A 25,509-nucleotide genomic window follows, 5' to 3' on the forward strand; every position below is an offset into this window, starting at 1 on the left:
ATGAAGGAAGATGAAAACAAATTGGCACCAGACCAGAATACAAATGTGAATTACTGTTGGCAGCCTGTTGGCAAGAAAAGATTGGCCACGGTCAAATTTCCTCAACTAACAAACGAGCTCACACACTACCAGTAAACCTAACTTATCTTAGCTGATGTTGATGGTGTGAGTGTGAGCAGCTTCCCTGGCTGGGAGTCCGGGGGATGCAGTAATGTGACCCAGCACTAATGTAGAATGAGATAATGGGGATATTTATCAGGGAAGACAGCAGTGAAGACCTTACACTTGGCTTTAGATATTCAAAATGTGCTCATTACTCTGCTATACCACCCTGTCTTATGTAGCGACTTACAGTTTTATTGTTCCTTCAGGGGCCGTGAATGTAGCACAACACAAAGGCCTCTTCTAGACTTGCAGCTGTGCATGAGGCTTCAGCTGGACTCACTGCCCTAGTTTGGCCACACACACACACACACACACACACACACACACACACACACACACACACACACACACACACACACACACACAGAATTGAAAGAGTGACACAAAGCTTTCAGGTTAAACAAGTAATGTGAAAACACTGAATATCGACACTGACTAAAAAAGACCCCGTTTGTCCTACTTGTTGCAGTTGGTGTTATTACTTTTATGATGTGCTCCAGATTTCCAAAACTGGGTGTTGTGGTTAAAACCAGCATTTTTGTCGGGGCTCCAAGATGCCTTGAGTGAGTTACATCTTGCCAGAGTGGTTGTAGTCACTTCCAAGAGGATATGGGTTGGAAAAAGGAATTGATTTTAAGAATAATATGACTTTCGCTTGGATGGTCAAAACTTGTTTCAAAACCCAAAGAAAATTCATGCACAACCTCTGTCAGGAACATATTTGAGGGGAGTTCTCTTTGGTGGTTTCCATCGTTTGGTAATTTAAGCATCCTAATTTTACGAGGATATGTGATTTCAAAAGGATAAAACTGACGTGAATCTCTATGACGTGGAATTATTAAGATGGTTACAAACTATTCTTTGGAAAGACGTTGAGTTGTTCCTCCCACTCTGCATTGGAATTACTTGGTGCTCTAAATAGAGGACATTATCTCAGGTTCTTATTCATGAGAAAAGAAGGCAGTTGGAATTTGACAGATTTAATGGTTCCTACGCTCACCTGACTCCAACAATCCTGTGTAGCAACAGAATCAGACGGCTGATGCAAGCAGGTGACCTCCAAAGCATTTCGGTGAGGAGCTCGGTTATTTGGGAGGGACTCAGGGAAGCGCTGCTGCTCTTCTCTACATCAGAAGCCTGCTGAGGCAGCTTGTGTGTTCGACTAGGATGGGCCTCCTAGGTCAGGTGTTTCGGGCATGTCTGTGTGATGGTTTATGGTGATATGCTAGCTCTCTCTGATGGTTTGCACTGAATTTCATTTTGCTTATTTTTCAGAACTTTTAATGGCTGTAGTTTCACTTTGGGTTTAAGGTTTCAGTGCAGTAGTAGTATTACTGCCATCTTCTGGAGGATGGGATGCATTGTTCACTCTCAAGTGCCGGCACAGAAGGCGAAATGGATTTAGACCTGAAAGAAGCTCAAACTAATTTGATTGTTTAAAGCATTTCATGTTGAGAGACGACATCCAATGTATGCCACAGCAGAAGAGGTTGTTTATAACAGTAAATGGTATATGGCTGACACATATTATATGTACTTGCTATGGCTCTGCAAACTTCAAACCTGCTTAACATCCAGAAGAACTCTCACTGTGCAGTTCAGCTGCTGCTACAAAAAGCAGTGAAGCTCAATGCTACGAGTAGGGTTAGAACTAATGTGCTTTTTATACAATCTAAAGGTGACATTTTTAACATTTTCTCCAGTGTTTGCTGGCCCTCATTTTCGTAAAATTGCATGAATTGAATGAAACAGTCACACGAATGGCCTGCTCAACGTCCTTTAATACGACTCTGGTAGCGATCATTCTGTTCCTTCTGGCACAAAAGAGAAGATACCAGTCCTACTGATGAGTTAAGGACTTTGCAGAGCCCTCTCCAGCTCCACTGGACAGGTGTCTGTCTTCTGGAATCTCCTCTTGCAGAGTGATTACAGACAGAGCAGGTCTGGCTGTGCACAGCAATGGCGATGATAGCTGACCTGAGCATCGCGTCCAGACTGTGGAGGATTTGTTCGAGCACAGAGTGAAACAAACAAATATCTTTCATAGTTATGATGTTGGAGATGATCTACAGAGAATGAAGGCCTGACATGGGATTAGGGCTGGGCGATATGACCCAAAATTCATATCTCGATATTTTTTAGCTGGATGGCGATATAAGATATATATCTCGATATTTTTTTAAAGCCATAAAGTAAGAACAAAAAGAGAGTTCTTAGTCAAAGCTGTGTCCCAGATGTCACACAGGCACTTTTATTAACATAGAGCAGATGTACATAAAATTTACTCAAAAATAAATTATTTGCTCCGACCATCAAGCGGTGCAGCTCCGTAGCTTACCAAAGTCGTACTAAAACATTTTTTGACAGATTGCTGAGCGCCGTCCGTCCATCCATCCATTCGCTACCGCTTATCCTTTTCAGGGTCGCGGGGGGTGCTGGAGCCAATCCCAGCTGTCATAGGGCGAGAGGCGGGGTACACCCTGGACAGGTCGCCAGTCTGTCGCAGGGCTAACACACAGGGACAGACAACCATTCACACTCACATTCACACCTAGTGACAATTTGGATTATCCAATTAACCTATCCCCACAAACTGCTGAGCGCCGTGTTCCACAAAAAGTCGGTTCGCGGCCATCAAGCACAACCAGAATTCATACATAAGGCGCGCTGTCAACTTTTGAGAGAATGAAAGGATTTTAGTCCGTGCAGCACCTCTGGGCTGCATGGCGTTAGCGTGGTTAGCTCGTTAGCGTGGTTAGCTAGCTAACACGTTGACGCCGTCCAGTAACTCGTTAACGGAGATTTGCCGTGTCCATCTTGTCGTTGCCTGCAGGTGAAGCGATGGGGGAGGAGGGGGAGCTGTGTTCAGTGAAGGAGAGGCGAGGCCGAGTAACGTTGTGTAAAGACGAAAGTGGACGAAAGAGAGGCAAACTTGCGGCTCCACAAGTATAATTGTAACCTAACATAGACTATATCGATATAAACGATATTGTCACATCTTATATCTCGTATAAAAATATATCGATATTTTTTAAAAACTCGATATATCGCCCAGCTCTACATGGGATTAAATGTATTTTAGAGATTCTTTGTTTTTGACTTTCTGTGCTGGATGGGTCCAGAGTGGACAATGAGCATGGATTCAGACTTGTTTCCCACCTGTTCACAGGGGCTTATTTTTTCATGACACAATTTGTATTCCTTATTTAAAATAGCTCATCTGTATCTGTTCACGGAAATATTTAACGTCTATACAAGGCTCGACATTTCTTATAAAATATTTGCCTAATTACAGAAAACTGTACATTCATTAAGACTTGAGAAGCTGTCCTGTAATCAAACCATTCCTGGTGACCCTGAATCCTCCCTTAGCTATGGTGCAATAGGCCTACGCTGCTGCGGGTTTCCCATCATGCACTGGCTGTTTCTTCTTCTCTGACGTCTTATCATTCACTGTTTGTGTTTATACACTACTTTGCATTTGATCATTAGTTATTATTAATCTCTGTCTCTCTTCCACAGCATGTTTCTTGTCCTCTCTTCTTCCCCTCACCTCCAACCAATCACAGCAGATGGCCCCGCCCCTCCCTGAGCCTGGTTCTGCTGGAGGTTTCTTCCTGTTAAAAGGGAGTTTTTCCTTCCCACTGTCGCCAAAGTGCTTGCTTGTAGGGTCTGTTCCTTACAATATAAAGTTGCTTGACACAATGCTTTTATTTGGGGCTGTATAAATACAGTTAAATTGAGTTGAAGCCAGGTTTTGTTTTGTTTTGTTTTTTAATGCTGAAATTTGACATTTTAATAATTTTACGAGTGAGAAAAAATATCTTAGGTGTTTATTTGTTTGTTTTCTTAGTTTAAAAAAATTGTTTTGGTCCATTGATGTAAAAACAAAAGCAGAATTTGATGTGGATACAGTCCTTGGAGCAGGAGAGGGAAAATAGCAAAGCGCCTGCCAAACTATGTGCAGGAAGGGAGAAAAGGAGGCGATCGAGAGGCTCAGAGAATGAAGGAAGTACTGGATTAAAAAAACAAGGCTGAGAAACATATTGTGAAGCTATTTTCCAAATGCTGGGATCGCAGATCACAATCAAAGCACACACATGTTGTATCAGCCTTCAGGCTGGTGGCAGAAGCAGCTTTTTGCCTTCTAATAACACATTAGAGCCCATTGATTTCAATGTTTGTTTTTCTATTTTGGTCTTAATTGGAGGCTGGCTCTGCCCTGGCACCATCTCCACCCCCTCTTTCTGTGTGGTTTCTCAGGTCAGAACTGATTTCTTCTCAGTCTCTGCAGTCCATACGCTGCCTTAATTAGCCACAGATCCAGCAATATGACTCAATATGTCTTTGTTACATTCTCCAGAATGGATGTCCAGGGGATACGGGAAGTAACAACGAGTGTCGAGGACACGAGGAGGCTGAATCGGAGCAAAATCAAAACCCACTGTTTTAGGAAACAAACACACCTTCAGCCTGTTTGTGTTTTCAAAAGCAAAGAGAAACGCTTCAAAAAGCTTCTAAAGAAGGATGTAGTTAGTGTAACACGCTCTTCACCACAGAGCAGCCATAAACCTGCAGCATACTGTAAGGACTGAAGTGCTCCACTCTCTCTGACCTTAAGTGCTCCCAGGCCTCAGTGCTGAGAGGAGTCAGCTGCATTGAAGGGTGGTACCTCAGCCTGGAGGAGAGCACAGACCACACCCACACAGGAAACAGTCGGTCTGTTATGGCTTCTGATCAAACGGGATTGGTGAGGTCAATGACTGTAAGAGGAACGCAAAGGTTCTTCTAATCACAATAGTTGTGACGTTGTTGTTTGGAGATACAGATGTTAAGGAAGTTCATTCAGCTTTCAGTAAAGAGGATCGATTTGAAAAACCATGTAATGCCTGTGCTGTCCAAGGAATGACCATCAGCTGTTGTCCAGGTAGCTCCCTCAGGTGATCTGGAGCAGGTTTCCTAGTTATTCCCATTTAAATCCACTTTAATGTGGTCACTTAAAATGTCTTATTCCAGAGTCACCACTTTAGAGGGTGGAGCAGAGCAGGTAATCTACACCCTGGCAGGTTGGGGGTTCAGTCAGTGTGGGAAATATGCTTGGATACGATACTAACTCCAAGTTCCTCCGATACATCTGTCAGTGTGTGAATGTTAGAAAGCACTTAGAAAAAGGATGAATGGGTGAATGCAGTTGTATAAATCACTTTGATTGTTCCAGTAGAGTTAAAAAAACACCGTGAAAGAGTCGATTGGTGGATTATAAGGTCGGGTAGCGTTCCTGACACGACTGTTACAGGATCTGCTTCACGCCTGAGCCGGGGATGATTTACACTTTAGACAAATGTGTTATCAGCTCCACTTATGGATCCACACAGATGATGATGATGATGATGATGATGACTATTTCACTTCATTTATACTTCTTTTAGTGGCTTCAAGTTCAGTTCAGTTCATTTTTATTTCAAACACGTGCCTTCACAATCATTACAAACTATTATTCCATTATTTGTTTGAAAAGGAGTAGGTAGAAGTATTTACTTATTTGTCCCTGCCCCCTTAAGTTTTACCTCTCATTCATTTAATTGTTTTTTTTGTCTTAAATTAAACAAACAACATATGCAACAAAAATAAAGCAAAACAAAACAAAACATACATCAATCAAAAACAAGAAATTAGCAAGCCCCTCCACAGTATAGTTTCTTTCATATGATAAATACAGAATGTGTATATTTGCAGATACACAAGTTATGGAAAAACAAACAAACCAAAACCAAAAAAACCAAAAAAGAACCGCAACACCATTACCAGCAACATTACCGTCCTGGGTTAACCCCGTTTTCTTCATTCTTATACTTATTTAAAATTAGGTTTTTATATTTTACTTTAAACTGTTTTATGTTTTGACTGTCTTTTATTTCTTCTGTTAGACTGTTCCATAATTTAACTCCTGCAATTGAGATTGACATAGTTCTTAAAGTTGTTCTAGCACTTTGTATTTTTAAATTCCACTTCCCTCTTAAGTTATACCCACCTTCTCTTTCTATGAATAATTTACAGATTTCTTTTGGAAGCAATTTATTTTTTTACTTTATACATTATTTACGCTGTTTTAAGCTTCACCAAGTCTTGGAATTTAATAGCTTGCATTTTGACAAAGAGTGCATTTGTATGGTCCCTGTACCCTACATTATTTATTAATCTAATGGCCCTTTTCTGTATTATAGTTATTGTTTGTGTGTTACTTTTGTATGTGTTTCCCCAGACCTCTACACAGTAGCTCATATATGGCAGTAGTAAAGCACAGTATAAAATGTGCAGTGCTTTCTGATCCAACATGTGCTTTGCTTTCCCCAGGACGGCAATGCCCCGCGCCAATTTCCCCCAAACATAAGTAATGTGTGGCTTCCAACAGAGCTTGTGGTCAATGATCACCCCAAGAAATTTTATTTCATTTACTCTTTCTAAATATACATTGTCAACACATATTTCTACTTTGATGTTTTTCTTTTGGTTTCCAAACAACATAAATTTGGTTTTATCGAGATTCAATGATAATTTATTTATATCAAACCACTTCTTTAATATCGTTAATTCCTGTGTGATCATCCCCAAAACCTGTGGCAAGTTAAAAATGTAACTGTTTAACTTTTGCTTGTAATGTCCATTTCAGTATATTTACATTTTATTCAGAATTAATGAAAGAAAGGTATCTTTTCTGTTGTTATATATTTTAGGATAATAAAAGTATGGAGGCTTTTATTAAGATAAGATTATTATTATTAGTCTCACGGGTGGGAAATGTTCAGGTCACGGCAGAAAGTACAATTTTAAAAGCAGTAAAAGTTAAGAAAAGACATAATAGAATAACGTACTATACAACAAGAATAAAATACTATATACAATAGAATAAAGAACTACTATCCTATTGTTTTGAACTAGAGCTGGGCGATAAGATTTTTTCATATCACGATATGTTTTTTTCATTTCAGGCGATAACGATATCTATCACGATATAAGCCAAATAACTATATTTGTAAGATTTAAATGTGCCGTTGCTCACAAGTAAAATGTGAAATAATCAGCAGCTTGTTTTTATTTAAATATTTATTTCCCATAATAAGTTCAACAGGGTAGATGTACTTAAGGAACATGTGACTTTTTCAGATAAATAAAGGCAAATATTGCAAACTACACAAAAGGCAGCCGCTAAAGCGTTTAAGTTTCAAAATAGAACAAACGAAACAGACTAAATTGTCAATTCCACTTAGAAACAAAATATAAATTCTAAAAATAAATCTTAGTTTGTTTTACAGAAGAACAGACAAAACTGACTAACTTTTGTCAATATCAAATAAACTGAGAACTAAAAGGAAATTCTCAATCTCTCCTTGTTGTATAGCTGAGCTTTTCAAACAGTTTTAACAGTTACTTTAGTCTGACAAAAGCCGAATGATGAATTAGCGCTTCCAGTCAGAGACTGAGGCTACATCCACACGTACACGGGTATTTTTGAAAACGGAGATTTTCCGTTTCCGTTTTAAAAAATAATCCCGTCCACACATAAAGGCAGAAATGAAGGAAAACGCTGCTATGAACATGCCAAAGCAGCAGGTGGCGCTAGATTCCTAACCGTGCAGAAATGTTGGCCAATCAGAAGTCTAGAAGCCTCGGTGGGAAAAAGTAAACAAAGCTGGGGCATAGAAGCAGAACCGAGTCGTATGTGTGGAGGGACAGTAACTGTGTGTATATGTCAGCATTTAAACACTGCAGAGAGTAGAATTAACAGTATTGTAGAAATTCATTTCACCGAAACAATAACGTGGCGCACAGTGTGACGCATGCACCAGTTTATTGTATTTCCAGACTTGCTTTCGGCACATTTACAGTGCAGCTACTCTGTTTTTTGTCAGACTTGAAATAGCTGAAATACCTTCACACTACGGAACTTCTATGGCTCTTCCGTTCGACAATCTCTCCGGCGTTGGAACCATCATCTGTTTTCTCTTCGGTCACACTCGGTTGATTTTTCTAGTCGGCACACTCATTTCCTCCATTACCCGCTGGCTGCTTCCCAAACAAACACACGTGCGGCTTGGCACTTGTGCTGTACGTAACAAGCCACGCGACGTGACGCTGCGACTGTGATTGGTTCGGCTCTGCGCTACTTAATTTGGATTGGCTGACCTTTTTTTTTTTTTTTTTTTTAAGAGGACAAGAGCGGCGAGGTCTATCGCGATAGTTAAATTTCTCTATCGAGTAAAAGTTATATCGCGATACATATCGTTATCGTTCTATCGCCCAGCTCTATTTTGAACACGTCATTATTTAATTTTGTGTTTAATAAATCATCAGATTCATTTCAGTTATCTCTGTTAACACAGATTAGAAGAACCGAGTTTTCTTTCTTTATCTAAAAGAAGCAAATGAGGAGAAATTTCTCAGTAATTCTCGTCTTCTTTCAGCTGGTGCCTTTAGGGCTGCCACAGCAGATCGTACGCTTCCAGCTCAGCCCTCTGCATTTCCTCTTTCACTACATCCATGAATTTTCCTCCCAGCAGCTCCATATGAAGCTTTCCGTATCCTTTCTCCTGTCTTAGTGTCACATACAACTCTCTGCATGCTGCACATTCACATGTTCAGATCAGTCAGCCTGATCTCTAACTTTGTCTCCAAGCAGTCTGTCTGATATCCTCGTTTCTAATCCTGTCCATCCCGCTCACTCCAAATGAAAATCTTCTGTCAAACTGGCCTCCTGCCTGTTTATCAGTGCCAGCGTCTCCAAACCATACATCACAGCAGGTCTCACTATCCTGTCTGTCACAAGCCACCCCTGACACTCATGTCCACCCACTCCACCCTGCCGACAGTCTCTTCTTCCATTTCAGATGCTTTAGATCAGGGGTGGGCAATCTCAGTCCACGAGGGCCATGCAGGTTTTATATCTCACCTTGGGTCACCACACCTGAATCGCATGATTCGTCGTTACCAGGCCTCTGGAGAACTTCAGGACATGTTGAGGAGGTAATTTAGCCATTTAAATCAGCTGTGTTGGTTCGAGGACACATCTAAAACCTGCAGGGACACCGGCCCTCGTGGACTGAGATTGCCCAGCCCTGCTTTCGATGGTTGACACCATGTATCTGCTTTCACTGCCTCTGCTCTGTACATGTTCACCTTTCCACTGGTCTCCTTCTTACTCGCACACATATTATATCTGACTTCCACTGAGTTTCCAGTGTGTACCTCCACCTCTTCATGCTGTTCCCACTACAGATCTCACCCCATCTTGAGCAGGTCTCCAGTCTGTCACATGGCTAAGAGGGAAACACAGACAACCACTGGCACATTAGATTTCCCAGTTACCCCAACCCCACTAACTGTATGTCTTTGGACTGTGGGAGGAAGCTGGAGTACCCTGGGAGAGTCTTGGGGACATGCATGCAGACTCCACACAGAATTTGAACGCAGGACCTTCTTGTTGTAAGGCAGCATTGCTTACCACAGCACCAGCATACTTCACCAAATTTTTACATTATCAGAAAAAATCCCAGATGCAGAATCTGTTTTCAGTCTGTCCAAACAAAATCGTATGAGAAGCATGATCCAAGTATGAAAACACGCTGGGCTCTTTGTTGACGGTGACTGGGAAGGACACAATAATAAAAGAGTACATCAGAGGAGACAAAGTCAAGGTTGGACTGGTTTGGACATGCAGAGGAGGGAAAGTGGATCTGCTGAAGACGGAAATGGCAGCAGGAGTAAAATAGTAAGCCCAAAGCACAGGTTCATGCATGTGATGAAGGACGACAAGCAGAGGGTTGGTGTGACAGAATGGGAGAAGGTTGGCAGGTGATCTGCTCATCCCCTAAAGCGGAAGAAGACTGAAAGATTCATGTGAAGAAACCCTCACTCGGGATCTTTAGCACTGTTTTTTATTTGTCTGTTTCTGCTCAGATTAATGATCGTCTTCAAATTGTGCTTTGGTCTGAGACTGTACATCCATCTCAGTGAACAAATCACCTGCACACTTCACCAAAGAGAGATCGGAGTCATTTCATGGATCATCCACATCATTGGTGGCATCTAAAGAATACGTGGGGCCTTTTTAAAGGCTCACACAGCAGGCATGAGCTCGCTTACTTAGACTAAATCGATTAATCAGACTGGGATTGTCGCTGTAGTGAGTTGATCTAAAAGGCTGTTTTCTCTTAACTCAAACTCAACTGAGTATAATATTTATATCATGGAGGAATCACTAGATTATCTGCTGGCCAGGAGCAAATGGGGCTGATGCTGCTTCAGTAATGTCGCGGTCTGGGCTGTGGGGAGGCCGGTCCGTGACTGATGGGGATCTACTGTGCTTTTACTGCACCCACACTCTGTTTTGGCTCATTGCCCTGCTGTAAAATGAAGCTGTTGCCAGCACTGACAGTCCCTCTCTGTATCTATAATTCCATCAACAAAAAGCACTTAACGAAAAGACAGGAAGCCGAGCTGGTGGTGGCAGAGATGAAGAGGCTCAGGTCTTCACTGGGAGGAGCTTTCTAAGTAAAGCTGAATATGATGGTGTTTAATGTTAGGTTTAAGTGTAGAAAAAGTCCCCGTGTGATTCAGGCATGTTGTATGAAGCACGTTGAGTACTGGGTTAGATAGAAAGGTGCTTTATAAGAACAAGAACATTTACCTCTCTGTTTCTGTCTCTTGAAGAATGACTGTCACATGTTTTGTGTCATATTATCTCATAGTTTCTCATATATGCTAAGTTATACTTTGCACAGGTTTGCATTATGACCTGACTCAGCGTAATGCATCGTAACAAAAATGATTTTTCTCTTTTTGTTTTAAATACATGCAAACGCCAGCTGTCAATTTTACTCTTACTGGGAAAATATCTACACGCTGGAGTAGCTGCTGCACTTACATTAACAACTATCGTTTTCATTTCAACATTGTGCTTCATGAGCTATGGCTATATTGAAAATTACATAAAACATATTTAAGACAACATCTGTTTTCTTTTTTAATTCGAGGTCCCAGCTTCCATTGGGTGAGAGGCAGCGTATACCTGAGGAAGGTTACCCGTCTGTTGCAGGGCTAACACACCTGTGGCTACTTTGGAGTCATCATTCTTATCCCTCGACTGTAGGATTTGAACCCAGGACCGTTTTGCTGTAAGGCAGTGGGACCAACCACCACAGCACAAAATACATGATTTTAACCCTTGTCAACTGACAACTTTGAATTTAGCACAAACCAGCTTCTGTACAGCGATACAGCTCATTATAAAACAATTAAACCTAAACAGTTTTCATACCCAACAACGTGTTGTAATCTAAAACTAAAGCTAACTTAGTCAATGCCGTACTATAGAATGAAGCAGAGACTCCTGTAAGGCTTGTATCTTCATGTCAATAACTACAAAACAGCTCCAGGTTTAAAATTAACGTACCGGTACAGATTTCTAAGAACTAGGCTGAAGTACAAAGGTGTAGTATCTACAGTGGGATAAAGTTGATGACTCGTACCAAGAAGCTATGGGTTGTTAAAGGTAGTTGACAAACAGAGGGGGTGATTAGTAAGGCTTTGTGCCAGTAAAGACCATTGAAGTGTTTGCTTTGAGACAAATCGAGGTCAGAAGCACTTACACTTGTCTTAGTGGATCCAAGCACACGATCGGCTGCCAGGAGAGGAAGCAGCAACACATTTATTGGCATTTAGTCACTTTGGTGAAGGAGCAGCTGTTATAGCCCAGTGCATGCAGGACAAGACAACAACAAAACAGCTTGTTTTAACTTCATTTGGATATTTTCTTCTTTCTCCTCCTTCGTTATACCACATTCGTTAAGTACATCTATGACTCAGGCATGGAGGTTATCAATGTGAGGACAGTTTTCTGTCGGTCAAAAGTACAGATTTCATGTTGACTGGCATTAAAGTTAAACTTGACCTATATACAATATTTGTACAGCATTAGAACAGTAGGGCAAAGTTGAATAAAATGCTCGTTTGTATACAGGTGTGTGTAGTGAACTGGTTTGTGTCCTGTCTGTCCTGACCTTGGGGCAAGACTGATTAGTGGCAGCTGTCCATTCCTTCATGTCTCCCTGACAAAGTCTTTCTTGTAACTGTAATGATTGTCTGAAGACAAGAGCACAGAGATCTGATGTAGTCGTGAAGGAACAGCATTAACTGTACAGCTGTTTTTCTGAGCCTGAAAGCAACATGCAGATCTTCCAGGGTTTAAAGCCGAATGTTTAACATCCAGAATCAGAGCTATTAGTTCATCCTGACATCATCGCTTTCACATACTTGTATGTCATGAGACTGGATACTGAATGTTTTGTCTGGGTGTGTGTGGGAGCTGTTGTGCCCCAAATGCATGTAAAGTTGTGGAGAGTTATAGCTAAATGTGTGCGTACACATGTGCTTCCTAAAATCTGTCAGGGCTCCTAGAAAAAGCAGGGGTTGTGTTTGTGTGATATCCAGGTTTCTGCCCCAGAGACATGGAAACTACCCAATCAGGAGGAGCTTTGGAGAAAATCGTAGGCTGACCATTACTGACCTACTTGCAGTCAGGCAGGCTTTGGCACTATTTGAACACAAGTCAAACCAACACTTTGTGAATGACTCGCAGAGGTTCTTTACTTTAGTTTGAGCTCGGCCTTCTCCCCATGAACCTTTTTTTAAACAGACTTGTTTTACTCTTTTTCTCTGTTTTTACGAGTGTCTGTTGGATTTGTGGTGCCTGAAATGTTACACCAAACATCCACCGCCATGAAAAAACTGCTTGTTTATCCAGCTCTTTGGTACGGGAAGGTTGCCACCCATCTTACTTATTAGCTTACCGTTTTTCTATTCTGTCCTGTCTTTGCAGCCCAGTGTGTTCTCCAGGGAACCTGGCAACACCACAACACAAGTGTGGGCTCTCCTATAGGTGTCTCAGTTTAGTGTTTCGATCACTTCCTACTCTTTGCATGTGTGATAAAGAGCAGAATGCTTGTTCTAGATGAATGGGGAAGGGGTGGGCAACATTTTTCTTTGCGGCTGGTTGAAGCAAAAGGTCTCACATTAAAGAAAACCCCAAAACAAATAGAAGTTGCAGAGCATAATGGTCAGCAGAGATTTCTACAGTGCAAAATCATACATGGCCTTTGGTTCATTGCTGATTGGCCATAGGTGTCATGTCTTTGTGTTAGCGCTGCAGTAGATTGGCCACCTTTCCGGGGTCTGTCTTGCCATTTGCCCGGTGATGCCTTGGGTAGGCGCCGTCCTTCTTGCTACTCTGATAAATGTTTAGTTTTCCTTGTATGATCGCAGGCCCGGCTTAGACATGTTCCACAGAGCATTTCTGGCCCTTGGGCCCTATTTTTCTTACCCATGTGTTTTATAATGTAGGTCAAAGTGCAGCATGTTCTGTGAACAGACTTTGAGCTGATATTACTGGGTCAACTTTGCTCTTACATGAAACAATTACAGAATGAAAGGAGCTAAAATACTAAAAAAAGGTCAGCAGTTCGAGTCCAAAGGTCCTTTCTTCAAATCAGTTTTTTTCTGCACACAAATAACAGAAGAAGTTTTTGTTTGTTTGTTTGTTTGTTTGAGGACTTTATTGTTGTTTATCAGCAGAAATAATGTTTTTTTAATGTAAATTGTGCTTGTGTTCATATAATGAAAAAAACATGCTCTCCTCGTGTTTTTGTGTTGGGTAGATTCCCAGACTTCACGCTGGTTGTAAGCTAACTGTGACTGTGAGCAATGGTGTCACATGCTTGCACAGTTATTTATGCTTTAGCTTTTGGTCCTGTGGTTGCTTTGCACTGATAATTCTGCATAAACTGCCAACAGGATGTCATTTTATGAACAAACACAGACTGTTCATGTCCGTGATGGTCCACCATATAACCCAGTATGTGTTTCCCATCAGCAACAATTTACCGAGTTAGAGCAGAGCGAGTATGTTCTGTTACTGGGAAGAAATGTTTGTTCCACATGAACCCGGCAGCTCAGACGCAGCGTTTCCCCTGGATAGACCTGTAATCTGTGTAGAAGAAGACTGAACATTACTTCCCACCACATTGGACTAATCCAGTGTTTGGGATGATTGTGCAACTCAAACATTATTCTAACATGTTGCAGATGTTCCTGAGTAACTTTTGTCTCTGAACTGTACCTGGAATCTGGTACCGGTAGGCAGCAGTATCCTTTTCCATATTTCCATGGATCTGAAATAATGAATCCAATTTTCTTTCTTCCACAGTAGGTACACATTTCTCAACTGAAGCGTTTTGTTTCCGTTTCAGAAACCACGCCAGCCTTCGTCTCACAGTTCTGTGACGTTGATATCATTGTTGGCAGTATGTATGTACATGTTACAGTATTAAATGATACTTTGAGTGGGACTGTTATCGGTCATGGTTACATACTGAGGGTTTGGACAAACCTCTCATATAATGTGTTTCTTTCTGAGCAAACAATGCCTCACTACAAGTTTCATCTTCTTCTTCTTAAATATTGCAGACAGGCTGTCAAATACACTGCACTCTGTATTTTGTGTTTGATTGTCTTGCCATGGTCAGCTTTGCATTTTGCATCACAAATGTTGCAGACAGCGTTGTCTGTGTCGACTTTTGTAACCACGCTCGGTACGGCTTTTGTTCTCCAGCCGGTGTGTTTGTTGCTCTCTAACACACGGTCACATGGTCTCATTTTTATTCCTTTTCTAAGCTCGATGTGCTCTGCTACCGAAATGTGACACTGATTAGGGCTGGGCGATATATCGAGTTTTTGAAAAATATCGATATATTTTCATACGAGATATAAGATGTGACAATATCGTTTATATCGATATAGTCTATGTTACGTTATAATTATACTTATGGAGCCGCAGGTTTGCCTCTCTTTCGTCCACTTATGTCTCTACGCAACGTTACTCGGCCTCGCCTCTCCTTCACTGAACTCCGCCTCCCCCATAGCTTCACCTGCAGGCAATGACAAGATGAAAGCGGAAAATCTCCGTTAGCGAGTTACCGCGGATCGCCCCGTGCGTGGGGCTGGACGGTGTCAACGTGTTAGCGAGCTAACCACGCTAACGAGCTAACCGCGCTAACGACATGCAGCCCGGAGGAGCTGCACGGCCTAAAATCCTTTCCTTTTCTCAAAAATCGACAGCGCGCCTTATGTATGAATTCTGGTTGTGCTTACTGACGCGAACCGATTTTATGTGGTACACAGCGCTCAGCAATCTGTCAAAAAATGTTTTAATATGACTTTGCTAAGCTACGGAGCTGCACCGCTTGATGTCGGAGGATTACGGCTACCGAGGAGGAGCCTCGCGGAGTGATACGTGCTGTGCTTCAACGTAATATTACCGTACTGTGTGTATAAGGACCTGTTCAGAGACGTGGTGCAGCTGTGAAATCTGTCTCTTTGTTATTACGCTCAGCGTCTATTAGTTTACATTTTGACTGCACAATTGTGAGCTTTTTGTTATGCACAAAAACAACATTGTTTTCTTTTATTTATGGACCATGATTATTTAATAAATGCTGATAATTTATTTTTGAGTAATTTCTTCATGTACATCTACGCTGTATGTAAATAAAAGTGCCCGTGTGACATCTGGGACACAGTGTGACTAGAACTCTCTTTTTGTTCTTAACTTAAAACTTAAAACTTTAAAAAAATATTGAGATATATATCTTATATCGCCATCCAGCTAAAAAATATCGAGATATGAATTTTGGGTCATATCGCCCAGCCCTAACACTGATTCATTTAGAGTACATCAGTACTGTGTAGTATTTATGTAATTTGGTTGTTACAGTCAAACCTATGAGGCTGGTTACCCATCGTACTGCTTGAACACACATACTGTGACAGACATTATCACAATGATGCACCTGACAAAAACAGGAGGAACACACATTACAGCTGATTTGTAATGCTGATGAGAAATATGTTGTGTACAAACTGAAGACATGCAAAAGACCTGCCAGATTTTCTTTCAACAGCTGCATCAAATGATCCAACAGATGGTTTAATGGTAGATAATGGCACAAATACCAGTAACCTGACTGACTCACATCTTAGTATCAGTCTTGTGTGATTCACTAAAATGCTCTCTATCCCAAATTTTGAATTTGGGTGTTATTTCAGTGTGCTATCTTAAACAAAACAAGAAACACAGAGTACATGCTGACAGTACTACTTGGTGCTACAACAGGGCTTTGCATTCGTGAAAACTGTGGATCTTCTATATACAACCCAATGGATCGTTGACACGTTGTGCAGCTGTGCGTCGTGTCCAGCTGCTCTGTATATCCAGTCTCATTTTTTCTCTCAAAAAGGAAGGAAGACTGTGTGGTGATGGTGAGGACATCCTGAGCTATGTGACCGATCTCGTCTTTATAGTAACAATGTAAAAACATAGCTGTGGAGATTAGCTCTGTGTGTTTAAATCCTGCGTTCTGTTTAAATCGATGTAGTTAAAGCTAATCCTGGCTGTCAGTGATAAACTAGTTCTTTACTTTGTGTTGAAGTACTTTTTTTTTAAGCTAACAAGTACTTGAGTTAGGCGCTGCTTCAAGTGCAACAACTTCAGGGCGCAGAGCCTTATTCAGTTTATTTAGACATGTTATTAAATGTGCAGTTAGAAGTCAAATAAATACATAGAAACTGATACACGGACATATTATACTGCTTATTTTTATACTCATTTTATTTTTTTACATCAAAAAAGAAAATTGTAACTTTTGTATTTTATTATCATTTTTTTATTTTAATTTAAGCTCCAAGTCTCACAGGCCTACAGACAGGCAGGAAACAGCAGAACAAACGCTGTATTCTCCAACCAGTTGGTGGTGTTTGCTGGACTTTGCTGGGAGTCGCTGTGAATAAACAGTTTGCTAAAGCCTCACTCACACAGGCCTAGAGACTGGTCAGTGACCCACTGGAAACCAGTGGCTGCAACCAAACATAAAAGGTGCACCTTTTACTTTGAAGGCGAACTTTCTCGTGTTTGCGGCGGACACACTAGCACAAATTGTAAATGGCGACTTCCACGCAAACAGCAGGCGCCTGCAGCAGGGGCTGTCGGGAGATTGCTGACCGTTCTCTAGGCTGGTGTGTCTGAGGCATGATCAGCTGAAGAAGCATTAAATGAAAAGCTCCCATGATTAGCTGAGTGAAAACAGGTTCAAATAATTGGTTCAGTGGGTAAACGATATGTCATTTCCCACTTGCAGGTTGTGATCAAGCCAAAAAACATCAAAACGCAAATTTGGATCCATTTGTCCCAACCAGACTGAACTGTATTCTTAGCTGTTTATGGTAATGATACGAAGGTAACGTTGTTAACACTGTCACTGCACTGAGCAGCAGACATGCATCCTTTGAATCAACAGAAAAATAATTCACACTTCTGTGTCAGTGCGCGCACAACTCCTCCATCTCACGTAGCAACATCCAGCATATGCTGCTGTGTCAGAGCTGCGACCGTCACTGTGGAGCTGGACTGCTAAAGGCCAGCAGCAGGACCGAGAAGAGCGAGCTGGCACACAAGGTCAATGTTAACAACACTGCCGGGTAAAACAGTGTAAACAAGGTTCGACGGAGCGCTTCAGACTGTGTAAAAGAGGCTAAACGTTTAAAAGATACGATCAGCAGCTGTAGGACAATCAGTTCATCAGATCCTGTTTTTTACACCACGGTACCTGCGTGTCTTTGGCATCTTATGACGTTATTACATGTAATAAGATCAAACTGTATGCAGAAATCGATGTAAACAGATAAAACTAATCAAATTCAGTGCAAAGTAAAATCTGGCATTTAATTATTCATTTTTTGGTCTTTCATTAATTGATCCATTCTTATTATTTTATACATGTATTCCCGTGTGGATAGTAGTTCTGTCTGGTCTAAAGAGACCTGCTCTGTGTTTGGGGTGAATCGTTTGACACTGGGTACTTTAACCTAGTGGGGCCGATCATGGCCCAAGAGTTCGCCTCGTAATCAGAAGGTTGCCGGTTCGAGCCCCGGCTCGGACAGTCTCGGTCGTTGTGTCCTTGGGCGAGACACTTCACCCGTTGCCTACTGGTGGTGGTCAGAGGGCCCGGTGGTGCCAGTGTCCGGCAGCCTCGCCTCTGTCAGTGGGCAGCTGTGGCTACAATGTAGCTGCCATCACCAGTGTGTGAATGTGTGTGTGAATGTGTGTGTGACTGGTTGTGTAAAGCGCTATACAAATACAGGCCATTTACCATTTAACTGTCTTTAGGTGCCAGATAAAAAAAAGACACAAAATGGAGAAAAACAGGTGTGGACACGAGGCTGAAGGAGATACACATCAAACTGTGGCTTATACGTCTCAGTGGAGCTCCTCTGTGTGTGAAGACATAAGTTTCATTAGGATTGGCCCGCCCTTTAAGTGGTATGGTAGAAATAATCTAGGTAATTGTTCATATTTAGGGAGTAGCAGAAGCAGTAGTTCATTCCAAATGATATATTTGTGCTTAGTTTATCCCCTGTCCTTCACTAATCCAGTATCTTGCCCCCCCTCTCATCTCGTCTCCCATCCTTCCTCTGCAGCTTTCTCTCGCTCTTTTCTTCCTTTCTCCCTCCATTGTGAGCAGCTTACTGCAGTATCCTTAAAGTCCCTTGCCTATGTCCTTAGTTGTCCTCTCGTACCCAGCCTGCACTGGAGTGATCTGGAGCTCTGTCAGCTCAAGATGGGTGTGCACTTTGATGTTGGAAGAGAGGATTGTGTGGTGGGTAGATGCTACGATGTTGCTTTATATATTCCTTTCAATAGTTTCCCTTAGCGGCAACTGCTGTCATCAATTTGAAAAGGACTCTTTTCTTCCCTCCTTTTTCCCCCATTCTGGCCCCTCAGACAGTGTCCACGAGGCTGAAAAATGGGGCAAAAAAACACGCTATTGCTGCAAACAGTCTGCATGCAGGGGAATTGTCCTGACGCGACCCGCGCTCGCTCACAGAGGCAAAGGCAGCAGCGAGCTCGAAGGGAGGCGTCTGTGTGTGAGTGCATGTGTGTAACGTGGGGCTTTCAGCAGGCAAACAGATGCATGACATGCTTGCCTGCATATATTTTTAGCATGTCCATGTCTTAGTGTGTGCACTCCATCCACACACTGTCTCCTCTGGAGCTGTAAATATTACGCGTAGCTGATAGTACTGACTGATACTGGCCTCTTCTTGATATTATAATTATGTCACTATGTGCAAATATGAAACCTATTTTTCGAGAGCATAATGCAGAAACTGGTCACACCATAGTTCTTACATCACAGTGACTCCAACTCCAGGTTTACAGTGTTCTCAGTACTTAATGTAGGACCAATCACATGTTGGTAGACATCGGTGTAAGAAGGCTGCGGGCTCTCGGTGAGTCGGTCCAATCCCATTCAGATATGTCATCGAACTGGGATTGTGAAAGTTTGAGGGCTGGGGTGATGAGCTGCTCTCTATGTTGTGTTTGTTCCTGGAGTGTCTGGACTTTTAGCACATTGCTGCGCTCTTATGAGCTGCCACAATATTAGGAACCTGGTTTTAGTGCCGTCAGTGTTGGTGCATGTTCACTTGCTGGTTTGTTCAGGGTTTGATAGAGTTAACTCTGAGCAGCCTAGCTCACTGTGGTTCTCGCTGTTTGATTGGGTCTCTCATTGGCCCATGGCACTCTCACCGTCCATTCAGTTATCTGAACCGTTGAGCTTACGTTCTTCTGTTTTGACACCTTGAAGGAGTTTTTTAAAGAGTTCCTATAAGGTTTATGTGTCTTCATTCTTAATCAGATTACTGCGTCTCTGTGGTTCCCATTCTTCATCCGTTACCACAGTTTAAATATGTAGAGCTAGTTTAGTCGCCTTCAACTCCTTTTGTTATTGTTTGTTAGTTTTTCTTGTTGTAAAAAGTCTTTTCGGGGCTTTTATTTAGCTGTTGAATATAACGATGAGTTTTGCTTCTAGAGTTTGTACTGAGCGCATCTTTTTTTCCTTTATCTTTAAAATATTTCAAAGGTCATTTAATTCAGCGGTCCCCAACCCCCGGCCCACGGCCCGGTACCGGTCTGTGAGTCGTTTGGTCCCGGGCCGTGAGAGCTGAGGCTCGGGTGTGAAATTGATGGTTTTCAGGGTTTTTATTGTTAACTCGGTTCCCTGGGTCTTTCCCGTGTTGTAGTTGTGCGTCTTATTTTGAAAGAAATGTGTTACCATAGCGACCAGAGAGCATTGAGGGGCAGCGAGGAGGACGTTACTCTCAATGTTGTTGGTGCACTTCAGGAGGACGCTGCTAATAAAGTTACACAATTACACACTGAATTTGCGTTTAGTGTTATATTTACAAAATACCACAGTTTTTGTTGTATCTGTTATTTTGTCGTATTTATCCGCCACACCTTAAACTCCGGTCCGTGAAAATACTGCCTGATAATACTGACCTGTCTGTGGAGCGACAAAGGTTGGGGACCGCTGATCAAAGTTGGTTCAGAAAAGTTGTGTAGGCGCCCTGTTTGTCCAGTATGTCTCTGGTCTGTAAACTGGTTTCTTCCAAAATGTGGTAATGTTGCATAACATGACATTCAGAAACACTGCAGTGTAGATCCCTGGGTCTTGTGTAAAGCACAGTAGGTCAGAGCGCACAGTACCGGAGTCTGCGAGCTAATAGTGAAGGAACTGAGCACTCAGTACTCATCAGGCTGTAAGCATAATGTTTCGACTTGGGATCAACCCTACCGCCTAGTGGTGTTGGCCAGAGGAGCCGATGGCGCGATATGGCAGCCTGGCTTCTGTCAGTCTGCTCCAGGGCAGCTGTGGCTACGACTGTACCTGCCTTCACCAGTGTGTGAATGTGAGAGTGAATGAATAGTGGTATTGTAAAGCGCTTTGGGTGCCTAGAAAAGCGCCATAATATAAATGCAATCTATATGAATGCAGGATCAACAGATGTGCCCATCCAGATGTTTAACCATTTACAACCATTACAGCTCAGCACATCAAAGCCCTCGTTGACTTTTCTCTCCAGGCCCAGAGAGAAGGTCATTCTTATCTCACTTTTCTTCTCTGTAAACCTTTCACACATGTAACTCATGAAGATGACTAACAGCAAAAGGCGAAAGTGGATGTTGAAATGTGCGTCACATTTTCAAATATAACTCCGATCACTATGGAAACTGAGTGTATCGTCTAGGGTTCCCCCCCTCAGCCACACTCACACACCTTCTTGTCATGTCTTTGCTTTTCGCGTTTCTTCTCCAAGACACACAAACACACACTTCTGACTAACAACAGATGGCCCTCGGTCCAAAAACACTTGTTTGTTGAACATATTTTGGAAGCAGAATTCTCTGGGCCCATATGTACACAGACGTTATAACTGTAGCTGCGTTCAAGTTTCACAAAGTAGAGCAATTTCATACACACAATATATAAAGTAGATTTTATTTTTACTACACCACAAAGACTGTTGACATTAACCAGTCCAATAGGACTACAGGTCACATGAGGCACAGCTGAAGTCCAAACACGCTGTAGGCTCCACCAGGCTGAGGTCATGAACACTACGTTTGTATTAAAGCTGAACAAATCCAGTAGGGAGCCAAAGTCTGAAGCACGATTTGGAGCCTAGTGAAGTAGCTTTGGATTGAACTGCAGTTCTACATTCTTACAGATGTACACAGGACAGTAACTCCAACTGCAGACCTGACCTTCTCCACAGCAGGTTATCTTTGAGATGAACATAGAAAATGAACACCTACCTACCAATCAGTATTAAGAACAGTTGTGTGTTGATTCTTGGACAAGCCCAGGTGTAGAAGCTTTAGAGACAGTCTAATGTTGATGTCTTTCGGTCCTCCTCAGCACCCAGCTGGGTGGCCAGCACGGCGAAGCCCTCGATGCACCGCCAGGAGCCATCTTTAAATGGGTTTCTCCTTCTCGACAGCTCAAGAGACATCCTGGCGTCAGTGTCCTTACAAATGTGGCGCTAAAGACTGAATGACCAGAGTATTCCTGTGGCCAACTACTGGCAATGGATCAATGTAAAATTAGTAAAATTTGAATTATAATGACACCACCTGTTTCAATCAGTGACCACTAAGATTAATAGTAGCATCACTGTGTGACTGTGCCAGAACAATGTCAGACTCTGAAGATCCTCTGCCCAGTTTGACCAGTGACGACACGTGTAGCCGCAGGTCTACAGCTATCTGTCGGGTGGTGTCTAGAAAACAATGTGAGCTTCATAGATAACTGGCAAACTTTCCCCAGTATGGCTGTGAGAAAGAAGCCGTGTCTGCTTATTTCAGCTGACGTAACCAAATATCAGCAAAAGCACTATTTACACATTTACAAAGAATAACAGTTTCAACAGCAGCGCAGAGCAAAACAATAAAGTGTGCATGATTGAACCTGCTGGTTTTTGTCCTATAGTTGCAATAAGACTGTTTCAATGGATCAGTGGCCGTGTGTCAGAATCCAGCCAAAGACGCAGCCATGGCTGTAATTCATTTTACACTTAGCTTTGTTCACCGTAACTATTGTTCGTCTGCCTGTACTCAGAGTTTCTGATTTATTCCAGCCAGGCTGACAGAGGCCTACATTTCACTAGCTCCAACAGGTATATATTAGATCTATATTCACAGCCTTCCCACAGACACATCCATAATTGTAACAGCTGTCATACTACTAACAGTACTGCTAATAATGCCAATAATCAGACTGCTTCCCTTGTGGTCAGGTGACTCTGAACGATCAATTCATTATATGTTTCGTCCGTCTTCCCGTGATGCACTGAACGCACCACGACTACATTAAACGATGTCCTCTCTCCCACACTGTGTGTTGTCCCCTCCCTGTGCTCTCCTAATTAACCAACTAATGAGCAATCGTCAAGCAACAGGTTTCCAGGACCAACTTCATTCCTGCTTTTAATGTTTGCTGCAAGCAAGTTTTAAAAATTTGTTCCACAAGCCTTAATTTAGAAGTATGATCCTAAAGCAGGACTAAGACTTTTACTTGCTGAGTGTATATAAAAGTGGAAAGTACGCTAAGGCTGCAGCTAGGACTGGGCAATATGGCCCAAAATTCATATCTCAATATTCTTTAGCTGGATGGCGATCTACGATATATATCTCGATATTTTTTTAAGCCATAAAGCAAGAACAAACAGAGTTCTTAGTCAAAGCTGTGTCCCAGATGTCACACAGGCACTTTTATTAACATACAGCGCAGATGTGCATGAAAAAAAATAAATTATCAGCATTTATTAAATAATAATGCTGCATAAATAAAATAAAACTATGTTGTTTTTGTGCGTAACAAAGAGCTCACAACTGTGCAGTCAAAATGTAAACTAAAAGACGCTAACTGTTAGCGCGGTTAGCGCAGTCAGCTCGCTGTCCATCCCCACGCACGGGGCGATCTGCGGTAACAGAGATTTGCCGTGTTAATGCAGTTATGCCGTTAACGTCATTTTAACCAGATTAACGCTACCAGCATTAAAATAATAATCTCCAAATGTTTTCTTTTTACCGAGCAGCTCCTCTTTGACAGCTGCCGTGTCCGTCTTGTGCTGCCTGCAGGTGAAGCGATGGGCGAGGCAGAGTAATGCTGCGCAGAGACAAAAGTGGACGAAAGAGAGGCAAACTTGCAACTCCACAAGTATAAATATAACGTAACACAGACTATATCGATATAAACGATGTTGTCAGATCTTATATCTCGTATAAAAATATATCAATATATTTAAAAACTCGATATATCGCCCAGTACATCCCATGACTCTGTTTTTGTTTTGCTTTCCTCTCAGACTGTTTATGAATACAAGTGCATACACAGACACTGTACAGCCTTCATAAGTAAAGCCAGTATACACTGTAGAAATAACACCTGCCTAAAACAGCGTGTGCTGTCATCTTGGGTAAAAAAAGTTGTCCTTATAACTTGCTGTAATAAATTGTTGTCACCTGTGATTGCAGCAAACAGTGAGCTAACACAACAGAGCTGCAGCTGACTCTGAGCTGCAGTTTCAGCTGCACCTGAATGAATGCATGTGCATGAAATCTGTAGACACTACATACTAATCAGGGCTGTGCACTGTTGTTTTGAATAGACGGCAGTATTAAAACAATTACTGTCTGTCAGATGAAAGTGTGGCAGCAACGTTTCCCAGTGCAGATGTGAAAAACACACATACACACTCCTGTTTGCAGACACAACATCAGCTGTAAGTCTGATTACGAGTGATTAGTGTTTCATTGGAGAGGGATGATCACCACTGCCCTGCACTGAATGTGTTCCTCTCACTCATCAGACCAGCTTCTCTCCTGTAGGCGTCTTTCATCTTTCCCCGTGATCTCAGCATGAAGTTAACAAATGATTTGTTTCTGCTTCCCTGCACATGTTGTGCTGTCATCACTATGATATTCATGGCCATTGTTGACTTCAAGGCTGCACACAGAGAAAAAAGACAAATGGATCCATTGCAAGGCAGCCAGTCCAAAAAGGAAATCCAAATTATAGAAGGGAAGAGCTTTCCCACCTTGTGTCTGCTTCAGCGTGAGGTTTGGATTTCAACTGTACCTACGCTTTAGTTAAATATTTCATTCCAATGTTCAAAACCTTACTGGGACCCTACTGGGATTTCATAGCTAGACTGTGATTATCATCTTAGTTTGTCATTACTCTCCCAAATCTCAGTGTGTGTTTCCTTGTGTTTTCGTAGGTGTTTCTCTGGGGGAGCTCAGCAGCTCCTCAGCACGGCCCCGAGTCAGACTTGACTTATTTTGGTAAGACCTTCATGTTGCTTCATTTTGCACAGTCAGAGTCCTGCAGCTTGCAGAATGCCAATACACAGCATCTCACACACACACACACACACACACACACACACACACACACACACACGTACACACACACACACACACACACACACACACACACACACACACAATTAAACTCAAATCTTTGTTTATATCTTAGCCTAAGTCATTATGTGCCACAGCAGGCTCTGTTTATTCTGTTTGTTGCCTGTGTGTGTGTGTGTGTGTGTGTGTGTGTGTGTGCGTGTGTGTACGTGTGTGTGTGTGTGTGTGTGTGTGTGTGTGTGTACGTGTGTGTGTGTGTGTGTGTGTGTGTGTACGTGTGTGTGTGTGTGTGTGTGTGTGTGTGTGTGTGTGTACGTGTGTGTGTGTGTGTGTGTGTACGTGTGTGTGTGTGTGTGCGTGTGTGTGTGTGTGTGTGTGTGTGTGTGTGTGTGTGTGTGTGTACGTGGTAAATAAAATTGGACATACATCAGCTGAAGAACTCGATGTCAAACATATTGTCATGTTTACCTGCT

General features: G+C 42.1%; 1 protein-coding gene across 7 annotated transcripts in view; it reads left to right on the plus strand.

The window, feature by feature from the left end:
• thrb (thyroid hormone receptor beta) overlaps positions 1–25,509 on the plus strand; it is a 112,293-nt gene that overhangs the window by 45,348 nt on the left and 41,436 nt on the right. For 4 of the 7 annotated variants that reach the window (XM_085262251.1, XM_085262248.1, XM_085262247.1 and 1 more), the window contains exon 2: positions 24,895–24,958. The exons of the other annotated variants lie outside the window; for them this stretch is intronic. The gene's annotated coding sequence lies outside the window, so the exon portion shown is untranslated. The remainder of the gene's footprint in view (positions 1–24,894; positions 24,959–25,509) is intronic. 7 annotated transcript variants of the gene reach the window in all.

Source organism: Mchenga conophoros, linkage group LG22, assembly GCF_057382185.1.
Source record: "Mchenga conophoros isolate Kocher_MC1m ecotype Shallow Benthic linkage group LG22, M_conophoros_male_GT1.1, whole genome shotgun sequence".
Lineage (NCBI taxonomy): Eukaryota > Metazoa > Chordata > Actinopteri > Cichliformes > Cichlidae > Mchenga > Mchenga conophoros.